Raw genomic sequence first — 13,175 nt, forward strand, 5'->3', positions numbered from 1 at the left:
TTTCATCATGAGCTTTTATACCCAACCATGGTGAAATGTCACGCATTTTATATAATGAGTTCTAATCAATGATTGTTAGTACTTTCCATTTTCTTGTATAGAAACAAGGTGATTCTTGTAATTTTCCTAGTGTAACCATTAAGTCTTGATTAGTTTTCTTTTGATGCTTTCTATTTACTTGTATAGGATAGAGGTGAATATTATGATTGGCCTTTAGGTGCTTTCCAATTCCTTCTAAAGGACTAGGGTGAATATTGTGATTTATTTTTAGGTGTTTTTTAGTTACTTGTAAAGAACTAAGGTGACTACTATGTTTGATCTATACATGCTTTCTAGTTGCTTGTAAAGAACTGAGGTGAAAATTTTGATTTGATGAGTTATAATTGTTATGAGCTTAGGGTAGTTAATCTATGTGTATGTTGGGAAGTGGCTTGCAATGAAATCTAGAGCCCTAAAGAGGCTGTCTAGATAACCCATTGTAAGTTGTTTTAATAAGTGAGAGTAAAATGAATTAATAAGATTCCTTTTTTTCCTTTCCCATCCCTTGATTGCTAGTACAAGCTAGGATGGTAGTAGAGAGGATGCATGGTTGTTACCATGATTTGTTAGTATGCCTTGTCTGTATGAAAGGATATCGATGCCACGTAGAGACACTAAGAGGCTAGAGTCCAAAGATGTTGCTAGGGTAACCTTAGAGTTGGCTCATGAGATGACACTTGACCATTTGCATAGTAGATTTCCTATGTGTCTTTGTTGCCTCTAGGTTTAGATGTTACTTGTGTGTTAGTACCTTTAAGATAGTTTTCTTTCAGGTGTTTCCTTGACCTACACATTAGTTATGACTTGTGAATTGATATTTGCATGGGACTTGTATTTATCTTCTCAACACAATGGGAGTGGGCCATTTAGGTTCCACATGGTTGGGTGGTAGTGAATTTTTCTCCTACCATTACAATTTGACCATTCAATGCCATTGTTGGATGTACCTATATAGTTGTTTCTTTCTGATCATATGGTTTTTAATGGATAGTTACACTCTATTGTACTATATTTTTTTTAGAGATCTTATGAGATGATTTATTTTATTTATGATGTATATTCTTTGATCTTTCATACCCTATGACATGTACATTAGATGATTATGCATTCTGATTATGCCAAGTGGCATCCTATGTAATTGTATATTATTTTAATGGACTTGTAATTGTGATTATTCTATGATGTGAATTTGGTTGTATTGGATTTAGTATTAATATTTGGACTTGGATTTATTAATATTTTATGTATATTATTTTAATGGACTTGTACTTTTGATTATTCTATGATGTGGATTTGGTTGTATTGGATTCTATGTTTGTGTTTGTGTGATTCAACATCATGGGAGCCTTAAGAGATGTAATATATTTATGATGGTTGTATGTATGTCAGTTATTACTTCCACTATATTATTTGTTGTTGTTATTATTTTTGCAAAAATATTTGACAAACTTAGTGAAACTTTAGGTTAATTTATTTTGGCTTCCCTAGTGGGGCATTACAAAGTGTCCTCCCATCGATAACATGTGTGCAATCCTTGTCTTATAAAAAGATTTCCAAGATGTGGAGTGAGGGTATGAATTCTATTTTCTTTTCTAGTGCTAATGCTATTTATATCGGTCCAAATTTTATGTCAATTCTATGTTGTTTTAAATTGTATTTCAACAACAGAGTGATGAATTCATTAACCTAATCATCGATTCTAAAGAACTTTTTCACCCTACCCAAAACCAGGAGATACAATTATCAATGATTAAGAATCAGTTTTGATTAAGGGCTTGGAAATATGTAAGGCTAGTTATAATTTAGTACCCAACATCATATACAAAAACACACACAAAGTATATGGCATGTCAAGTTAAGATTGATTACAAATTCACTAGCAATTATTCTTTACTAATGACATACAGGTATGAAAAATCTCAGTACATAATTCCTCACAAAACACCATGTTTCCTTGCTGACTGAGATTCATTGACATTGAAATTAAATACCTATCATATTCTAAGTTATACTTTGATTCTTGTATTAGAAAAGTGTATCATTCTCAATAAGATTAATATAAAGAGGAGAATTACTAAATATCTATATCTTGAGTTTTTATCACCTTTTTTATATACTTATTATTCTAAGCCTAATTGAGAAAAGTTCATTTTAGTTTATTGTATCTTGGATACATTGTATATCAATTCATTGTTTCTTTTAATTCAAGAAATCAAGTAAATGCTTTTGTGAATTGATAGGGTTTCTATGTATATGGGAGAGATATCATAAGAATGGGATTTAGGGTTAACAATTGATAAGTTTAGTTGTAAGTCATTAAAATAGATCAAAATTAACTAATATGACTCTATGCAACAATGGATAAGGCATTGATCATCAATTAAGATGCAAATTGAAGAAACCTTTTAGTAGCACAAATCATTTTAAAATAAAATCAATATCTAAATTTTTTAATAGAGAGTTATATGTTGGTCATACACTTATTGTAATAGCTTTTGAATCTATAGTTTGTTGCTATAATTCGACTATTGATTTCAACTCAAATAAGATTGAGAGACTGTGTTTTGTTTTAAAGGGACGTGTAGTATGAAAATATGTAAAAATTGTGAAATCTCTAGGTAAATCCTCCTTTGTTAGTAGAGCCTAAAGTGTGGGAAACATTGTTGCTTCGACAATTGGTCTAGATCTAAAGGGGTTTTGTTGAAAACTGGAAGTAGCTAATCCCTAGGTATACCTTTATATTTTATTCTAGTTTTATTTTAGATTTGTAGTTTTAAAAAACCAACAACATCATCACAATATTAATGTTATTAGTAAAGGGCTAGAGGAGTGTGTGGGGTGTGACCCATAATGGGTGGCCCATACCCCACCCACCCCACCATACTCCTAACAACTCATGTAGACCCTTGGTGTTTGAGAGAAATGGTTATATTAAATATTCAATACATGCATTTACTCTAATTCCTTAGCAAACCCATCAACCCTTCAATACTTTGCACTCAACCTAACTTGACTAGTGTAATTGGCCTAGGGAAGCATTCCTAGTTCTTGGGAAATGCACCTAGTCTTAAGAAAATTCCCAAGGGAGCCTTGGAGAGGGTACTACAAGTGGCCAAGTGCCCATGGGAGGTTAGATAAGGTAGGTGTTTAGGGTTAGGTAGGATTAGGTTAGTATTTTTTAATGACATTTAGGAGTTTGTTCATTTATTTAGGAATTTGTCTATGTTATTTATTATTTTGTTAATATCAATTTATTCATGTGTTAAACATGTGAGTTCACTAATGTACAATTAGATTGAAAGGTTAGTAGGTAAGTAAGACTTAGGGGATACTTAAGATTAATTAAATAGAAGTTAGCAATTAGTGCTTAAGTTTTATTAAGTAGCTCTTGTTTGTGGTATTAGGATTGATATTTTATGTGTAATTAGAATTTATAAATTTAATAAATTTTAATAAGAGTTATTGGTTATTAGTTATTAGGTGAAGTGATAGAGCTAAAATTGTTAAGGGGAAGTGATGTAGTTTATGTTTCCTATGTATGTACACACACACACACACACACACACACACACACACACACACACATTAGGGAATTATTTTAAACATTATAATATTCAAACTATATATTTAATTAATTATAATTTTGATATTTATTAATATTTTGGTTTGAAGGTGTCATCGGGTTAGTAAGTGTTCATGTAATGTTTGAAAGTGTTATAACTCAAGTTCACTAGATAACTTGATAGGATGAGTTAGGTTATGATCAAAAGATAGATTAGAGGTCATAAATAATTTATTAGTAGTTATTTAATCTTTTAATTAATCCTAAATTGGTTATTATAATAAATAGAATCAAGTATTAGTATAATAAAACAAGTGTAAAAGGTATCTAACCAACCTAATGTAACTTATATTACTAATCAATTATTCCTTGAATATGATGTCACACCTTATTAAACATTATACTAAGGTTTAATGAACCAACTTAATCAACCTAAACTAAATGTTCCTAAAAACATTTGAATTTAGCGATTCAAACCTATGTAGTATATTTGAGCACTGACTATGCATGCTCATGCAATGCAATAAAAAACTCAATTACTTCCTAGACCTTGTAACTCAGAACTAACCTTGTCTTGTTGACATCATTTTCTAACATAGTCTATGTTGGTATGTGCTTAACATAGTTGTTATTACCTTTATAAAAAAAATTGTTTGTGTGTTTTTGCCCTAATTTTAGACATAATAGGAAGGGGGAAACTATATAAACCAGTCAACAATAGGAGAATCACATCACATGACCCAAGTCAATGTAGCCAAGACATATAAAACATGAAAAGGGTGAATGAAATACAATTGTAAATAATACTATAGGTGGGAAAATAAAGGACAAGAAAATATCATGCTTGATGTAACGCCTTGCCAAGCTACCCAAAAGAAATTAACCTAAAATTTCACTAAGTTTTTCAAACATTTTGCTTTAAAGATAATAACATTAATAAATAATATAATAGAAGCAATAACTCACATACATATAACCATCAAAAACAAATTACATCTCTTAAGGGTCCGATGTTCTGAATCACATTTATAATATTATTAATATTAAGTTTGATACAAAAAATATCCACATCAAATAATTATTACAAGTAAAATTCCAATTTAATAATATAAAATTACATAAGATGCCACTTGGCATAACTAGAATGAATAATCATCCACTGTACAAGTCACATGGTATGAAAAGCTCAAATAGTATACATCATAAATACAATACACCAACTCATAAGATCTCTAATAAAAAAGTACAATACAAAAGACTAAAACCATCTAATAGAAACATAATATTAGATAGAAAGGATCAACTACATAAGTATCTTTAACAATGACATCCAACATTTGGATGTCAACTATATAAGTAAAAAGTACTACCACTCGACCTCATGTTAACCTAAATGGTCGACTCCCACTATGTTGAGGATATAATCTCAAGTCTCATACATATATCAATCCACAAGTCATAACCAACATCTAGGTCAAGGAAATCTTGATAGAAGAATATCTCAAAGGGTACCAAGACACAAGTATCATCTTATCCCAAAAGCAACAAAGACATACATGAAATCTACTATGTAAGTGGGAAAGTGTCATTGCATTACCCAACCCTAGGGTTACCCTTGTAGCCTCTCTAGACTCCAAACCCCTAGTGTCTCTATGTGGCACTAGTATCCTTTTGTACAAACAAGGCATGCTAATGAAGCAAGGTCACAATCAAGCATCCTCCCTTCTCCCATCCTAACCTCTACTAGCACTCGAGGCATGGGTGAGGAAAAAAAAATCTATTATTAGTTCATTTCAAAATAATTTAATGAATTTTTATCACTTATTAAAACAACTTACAATGGGTTACCCAGGTTGCCACTCTAGGCTCCAACCTCCATTGCAAGCCACTTCCCAACGTACACATAGATCAGCTACCCTAGGCTCATAAAAGTACAACTCATAGAATTTCAATTTTCACCTCAGTCATTTATAAGTGACCAGAAAGCACCTATAGATAAAACAAAGTAATCACCTGAATCCTTTACAAGCAATTAGAAAGCACATAAAGAAAAATCATAACATTTACCTCAGTCCTATCCAAGTAACTGGAAACCATGACAAGACAAATCACAATAATCATCTCATTCCTATACATTTTACAAGAAAGCATCCAAAAGAGAACTAATTAAAAACTCAAAGGTTACATCAAGAAGAATTTCCATTACCATCACATTTCTATACAAGCAACTAGAAAGAATCAAAAGATAATTGATCAAAGATGCAAAGCTTACACAAGAAAAATCACCCTTTTACCTTAGTTTCTATGACAAACTAGAAAGCATTACAAAAAAAATCAAACTCATCATAGGAAGATGTGATACATCACCATGTTCATGTATAAAGATTGTATACATAACATCATCACTTAACAAAATGCCCAACCCTCTGGTAACATCCTAGTTGTTCAATTTTTGAAAACATAAAAGTTTAATTTTTACTATGGTTTCAAGTTTTTATTTTTGTTTTTTCAAGTATTATAGTTTCACAGGGTTTTTTTATTACAATTTAATGTTTTTTTCTTCATCTTTTCAAAGTGGTATTTTTGTTAAGGGTTTTCAAGTTTATAAAATCTCAAAATAATGTTGTTGGCTTCTTAATTAACAACTTTTGAATAACCTAGTGATAAGAACAAATACACCTAGGGTCAACTAACTACCATGGTCAATGCATGTATTTAGACACCAAGGCCAACTATAAGGCTATACTCTCCTTCTTCTTTTCTAGGCTTTGCAAGACCTAGGTAGGTGGACCTCATATTCTTTATATGGGACCAATGCAAAGGAATATAACTAAATCTATAAAATAGATAAAATCTTTGAATCTTCTATGTTTATGCAAGCATTCATGGACATGAAATAGCTAATAATAGGATGCATGAATTTGATAAACTAAGAGAAAATTCCTTTTAACTCCTAAACTAGAAGGGAAAAGATATTCAATTAATGATTGAATCAACATATCCTAGGTATGAAACAACAAGAACATGTAATCTCTAAGTTGATCAATCCCTTATCCATTAGGCATAAACCAAGTCAGAACACACAAATGGATACCTAAAATACTTAATATTTGATCTATCTATCTACTTTGCAAATAAACATCTATCTTCAAATGAAATTTGTACTTATTAGATGCTCTTATGATCCTTGCAATTCTATCAATGCATATCAAGAAAATTACTTAGGTTTTTGACCCAACAATAAGACACACAATGGCATAAAACTTAAAAACCAAGCCATAGCTAGATAGTATGCACTTTGGACATATATCAGTAGAAAACTACAAACCTATAAAAAAGGAGATAAATTCTAATTTGGAAATTTTAATGAAGCTCTATATTCAATTCCTTGAAATGAATACATCATGTATATGTGAAACTCAAAGAATAACACAAGGGATGCCTATATAAATTGAATGCTTCAGGAAACTATACTACTATTATTCATAAGAGAGATAGTGTTGAGAGATGTGGAATCACAATTATGGAAGAAACTTCAATCAGACTAGAACTGACAGAGTGGTCATACATCAATGGAAATGTCCAATATTAAAACCCTTACAATGAGAAATGAAGAGACATTTATGGATAGGAAGAGGATCAGATCATAAATCTAATTTTGCCATGTGTTCGACTAAAACTCCTCATCCTATTGCTATTGAAACTAATCATCTTTCTCCATCTCTTGACAATCAAGATTGATTAATATTGTTGGAGAGTATGTAATATATCTCCTTTAAAGTTAATGAAGAAACTCCTTTATGAATGAATGTCAAATATCTTATAAGATGTATAGAAATTCAATCTAATTTGGCTCATCTTTATCCACTCTTAGTCATGAATCTCTTCAGCAGCTCCTATTGACAAAACATATCACTTGCAACTACCCATTTAAAATATTTAATTCTTTCTTTATGGTCATCATTGCATCTAATCCTATCAAAATATCATCCAAATTTGATAGTATTTCAAGTGAAACAATGAATCTACATTTATACTAAGGATGCCACAAAAATATAAAATTGCTTGTAGCTTCTTCTGTTGAAAACCTATGTAAAAACTAACTCAAAAAATGAAAAGTACATTAGGTTAGTTATGGTGGTATACTATCCTACATGTATCTGATGAAAAGAGTGCCCATGAAGCTGATTTGAAAATCTAGGTCCTTGGTGATGAACAAAGTAATTAAATGGAAAAATTTAAAAATGTCATATAGTTTGAACTATATGATATCATCACAATTATTTCAAATTCTTCAACTTTTCAACTTCAATTGTGTGTTCAAATTGGAGATATTTGAATTTGAATAATTTTTTTTCATTTTTTTATCCTCTCCTCTAGTCAGTGGACATACTTTGTCATTTCCTCATTCACCATCTCACCCAAGATGACACCACAATTCCTATGCAATATTTTGAAATGTTTGAATTTTATGCTTCCTAATCTCATGTACATACAATATTATGATGAATCACAACATCTTAACCTTATAATTTTCCTCTACCAATCTTATGCCAAACCCAACAATTTCATAATATCTTAGCTCCCCTCAAATTTCCTTATGATGTCTTTAGCTTTACAATCCTATGATATATATAGCATCATATCATCATTTCCCCTATCTCTTGGTCCTATGGTCAAGGCAAAGATTTTTTCATAACATGTTTTCTCCACCTTTTCACCTTGTACCAATTTTACAAAGTAGAGTACCTTGTGGCTTGTTTTATTTAGTCGGGTCAATAAGTCTTTACTCTCTTAGGTGATGAGTTTCTTCATCGGGTTTTTACCTTTGGCCTTCTCCCTCACAATGCATAGCCGGGTGGGTTTTCTTTGATTATCATGAGTCATGTGGGTAGTTTAGATCCTTACTCGATGAAGACTCTTAGACTGTGCTATATCATATGATCTACTTGCAGTCTTTTCCAATCCGAAGAAAGAAAGTTGGATTGGCAAAAAATCAAGTATTGCCTTCTCCTTGGCGGATTTTGCACCTTGAAGGTTATTTTTTGCAAGGCCTTGTATATGCAGTCAAAAACATAATCGGTGTGAAGTAATTTGTGTTTTTTTTTGAAACATCCTTCATACATCATCATGATCTCATCACCTGGATCAATCAGAATTCAATGAAACAATCGAAAGAATGATCAGTGAAAAATGAGGAGATAACCTCTCCACAACGAGTTTCAAAGTTAGAAGTCAATTTTTTGCAAAGGCTTTCACAAGAAAGGAAACTGACATGATGGGTCCCACCTTTTCCACGGCGAAGGCACTTTGGGATTTTTTGAAAGTATATAAATAAAGCAACTAAGGTAATGTGAGCAAAGGAAAGGCATTAGCAAAAAATTGGAAATCAGCTTCTCCATTGGGGGTTTTCTACCCTCATAGGCGATTTTTCGTATTGGGTGAGAAATCATAACTGTAAGCATGGTGAGTATGTGGATTGATCGCAGATTGTTTTTGGGAATGAATTGAGAGTAGATCAGTCAAATTCGCTAGGTTATCTCAAGAAAAATTAGATCGTGCAGATTTTTCCCTAGGGAGTACTCTGTTTCCATTTTTTTGCAGAAGGGTTAAAATGGGAGGTAAGACTGTAATTAATGAAAGTTACCATTGAAGCCAATAGGAATAGTGAAAAGACAAAGATAAATTCATTAGAATTTTTTTACCTTCACTTATCCAATAGATTCAACCTTAAATTCGCTCGTGTGGTGTGATTTATGAAATTTAACAGGCAAATCTAGGGTTTTCTATAAAGAGCAATTTAACAGACTTTCAAACTCTTGCTTTACTATGATACTATTTTGATTGAATAGTGTTTGCAATAATTTTCAAACTGCTGAGTATGCTTCTTATATCATTTTCAACTGTTGATATCTATTACCATGCATCAAGCAAAATGGCAGTAAGATTTGCGAGTTTTGATGGATTGGGCAGAGTTAAGTCTGCATGGTCGACCATCATGGATACTTCACTCTGTTTCTACGACATGCAGGACTTTCAAAGGAGATTGAGAACAAAGCCCATTCATCCTATCATAGAGAAACTTAAAGGAAGCGGATTAGTGGAAGCAGCCAGATTCCCTATAACAGTACAAGCCCCGGAATTGATTCTGGAGTGCATCAACCATTACAACCCAAACACAAAGTAGATTCTCTTGCCCGATCAATAAGTTTTGATTTCAATTAATAGGAAAGCAGTCATAAATTGTCTGTGAATTCTCAAGAGAGAAGAATTTTCTGACTTAACAATGGGAGGGGCCATGTCAGAATTCTCTCTGAAGAAGATGGTCTAGAGGAGGGAGATCATGAGTTCTTGTTTCTAGAAACCAAGGGGAGCAAAGAGTAAGGTTCCTAAAACCCTTTCCGGTACTGACCTCAAGCCAGAGATTGTGGAAACCCTAATTCTGTTGCATCAACTCAAAGGTGAGGTAGAAGCCTTTAATTTTGTAGAACAATTTTTCTTTTTAGTGCAAGTTATCTGCTCGGATACGCAATATATAGACTGGGTGCATGAGGTTAGTGAGCATCTTGCTAGATCTCTTGTTGTAGCTAAGTTTTATAGTTCTTTTTACATGTCTTCTTTCCTAATATACATGTTGGCTTCCCTCCAATTATGGTCGAGACTCCTTAGAGTTGAAGAGTTTCTGATGATGTTAAAAGTTATGAGTTTTACCCATGCTTATAGTTATAGAATAGTTATGCAGACTTTTTTAGAGTGAATGATGCTTTCACTATGAGAATTTACAGGGAACTTCAAGGATGCCCAGAATGAAGATTCAACCCAGAAGCGATGGCGGCCATCAGCCAATTTGGTTGCTATTTCATACAGTTCTCATCCTTTTCTTATCTTCATCTTGCATCTTTTGATGGCTTCCCTATGAAGCTTCCCAGATACCCAGATGATATGATCGTGCTTGTGGCGATCGTGAGACAAGCTGTTTAGGTGAACGTGTTAAGCGCCAATTGCGAAAGAAGGGATATGAATTCTCCATTAAGGTTGGAGCTTACAGTTGCGAGGCCAGAATAGATGCAAAGAATATTCTCAAAGTATTTGAGAGTAAGTGTAAATTGGAGGAGTATGACGTTGTAAGGCCTATGTTTGATCGAAAGGGGTATGCCTGAGATGTGCTTCAAATTGGAAGCGTGATCAAACATTTAATAACCATGGAGGATTATTGGGCGCACTTCAAGAACGAGTTGGAAAGTCATGATTGTGCATTTTCCAGATTCACGGTGGACCAAGTGAAGATGTATGGCATCAATTTGGACGTGGAAGGAATAGAAGATGACAGTCAAAATATGTATAGCAATACATATTTGACCAAGTTGAGAGATACACCAATCAGTTCCGAGCCATATGTCAACATTGAAGAAGATTTTGATATTATGATGGCAAGAATCATCAAAAGAGCTAGAAAATGGGTTGAATGGACAGCTAAGAAGGGTTGGAGCATAAGTAAAGCTACTCAAGCTTCTCCAGCTGCAGCTACCCCTACTTCATCACAGAGTGCTACTCCAAGTGCCACAACTACAGCGGTTCAAGGACTAGCTCAGTCTATAGGAGGAGGCAATCAACCCCTGAAGAAGAATATTCAAATAACTCCAACTTGCCAGGGTGGATTGCTACCAGTCATCGGAGCTCAAATTGAAGCAGAGGAAAAAGGAGCCAAAGAGTCGAAGTATGGAGCTACTGCTCCAATTTCACCCTTCTCTACCACTTTACCTCCATCTCCACAATCCACCCCAATTCCATCACCTCATGTAGCTCCTATTTTACCTTCTCATCAAAGCCCTATTCCATCTATAGCTACTCCTCTTTTAAAGCCCGTTGATTCCCCTGTTCAAATTGTGGAAGTTGGAGATGATCATAGTAGTAGCAGCGAATCCACTGAGTTTGAAGAAGCTACGAAGAAGACTCAAGAAGAAGGAAAGGCTTCTGGTTCATCCTGACTTCTCTCTTGAGATCCAAAGAATCCTTTTTCAGCAGCTGCAGTGGCGACAACTCAATTAAAGAGGAAGATATTCAACATAGAGTCTCTTGGAACCACCTCCAAAATAATTAGCACAAAATCTTGGCTTGAAGATACTCTGGAGAAGAAAAGAAAGAGGAAAGAGGAAAGTACTTCTGCAAAAGATATTGTATCTCAGGCAATTTTTTTAGGATCGGCAATAGTAAAAGCTAAGAAACAGAGGACCCTGTCGATACTAGGAAAAGATGCAAAAATAGGGCATTTGACTATGGAAGTGGCAAAACCAAACAAGGTGGGGAGAATTGAAGATATGACACTAGGAGACTTCACCCTACATTCTATTGATCTCGGAGAAGCCAAGCACGATACCTAGGTAGGCCTATGGAGATTGACCAATGATGTAATAGAAGAACAACTCGAGAACCTCAAGTTGTTGAAGATCAAGATGAAAGAAGAGTTTGAGGAATTAAGGAAATTTATTAGACATCTAGTTGTCCCATTGGCAACTATTACTGGTGTGCCTGCCACTGAGAATCCTTCAGCAAAGGAGGTGCAAGCTTTCATATCTTAGTTGTAGAAAGATAGGCATTTAGGTCAAATTGGGAAAGAATGGATCGAGAAGCTCAATGTAGATGGAATGGCTCTAACTAACCAAATTGGCAATGTGATCATCTGGATAGAAATAGAGAAAGATAACATTATAACCAATAGTAATATCTTAGCTAGAGAAGAGGTGAAAGGTGTTGAGTGTGTCTCTCTTTTAAAAATGGTCATTCAAATGAAAGCCAAGAACACAGTTGGAGCAAAGATTCTGAAGAAAGGAAACAAGCCCCTAAATGAATGGCTCCAAAGCATGCAATTCAAGCTAGAGATGATTTGAGAAGCTGAAAAAGGTCTCAGAGGAACATTGGATAAAGCCAGCAAAGCCTAGGAAAGATCATTTCAACTCATGGGAAAAATGCACACTGAATCACAAACCAGTGGGCAAGGGAAATCCCTCATTAACATAGAAGTAATGAAAAACAACTTTTCTATGTATTTGAGCAACCTGTCCAAGATGACTTCGAGCAACCAAAACAGAGTGTCAAAATTACAAACACTTGGCGGGTGTGTGTACGTGGCTGCTGAAGAAGCGACAAATATGCATAATGAGGTAAGGGAATTAGCTCAAGAACATGCAAGATGGCTCCTGAGATTCACTAATGTACACATACCTAGCCATGATGAATTAATTCCAATCATGGTGGCTGCTAAAGCATATAGGGCAGAAACTAAAAAGGGAAAGAAGCCCAAATGATTCAAGATTCCCCTCTTTCTATTTTTCGTTATTTAACTTTGTAATTATGTCAAAATGATAACATTGGCATTTTTTCTATCTGTCATCTGGAGGAGATGAATCGATTAAAATTATTTTGTAACGGTCATCTCTCTCATCCTATATGTAAGAAATTGAATGATTAATAAAGGGTTGGCAAATTTTTGGTGTGAAAAGGAGTTGCAAAGACAATGAAGTTTTGTGCCATTTCTTTACTGCCCACTTTCCCCATCTGTGTATGTTGTATTTGA

General features: G+C 33.8%; 1 pseudogene; it reads left to right on the forward strand.

Annotated features, from left to right (window-relative positions):
- Positions 1 to 10,803: 10,803 nt before the first annotated feature.
- Positions 10,804 to 13,175, forward strand: part of LOC149537790 (monooxygenase 2-like) — a 71,014-nt pseudogene continuing 68,642 nt past the window's right edge.

Source organism: Cupressus sempervirens, chromosome 9 (assembly GCF_028749045.1).
Source record: "Cupressus sempervirens isolate cs-2001-9-10 chromosome 9, ASM2874904v1, whole genome shotgun sequence".
Classification (NCBI taxonomy): Eukaryota; Viridiplantae; Streptophyta; class Pinopsida; order Cupressales; family Cupressaceae; genus Cupressus; species Cupressus sempervirens.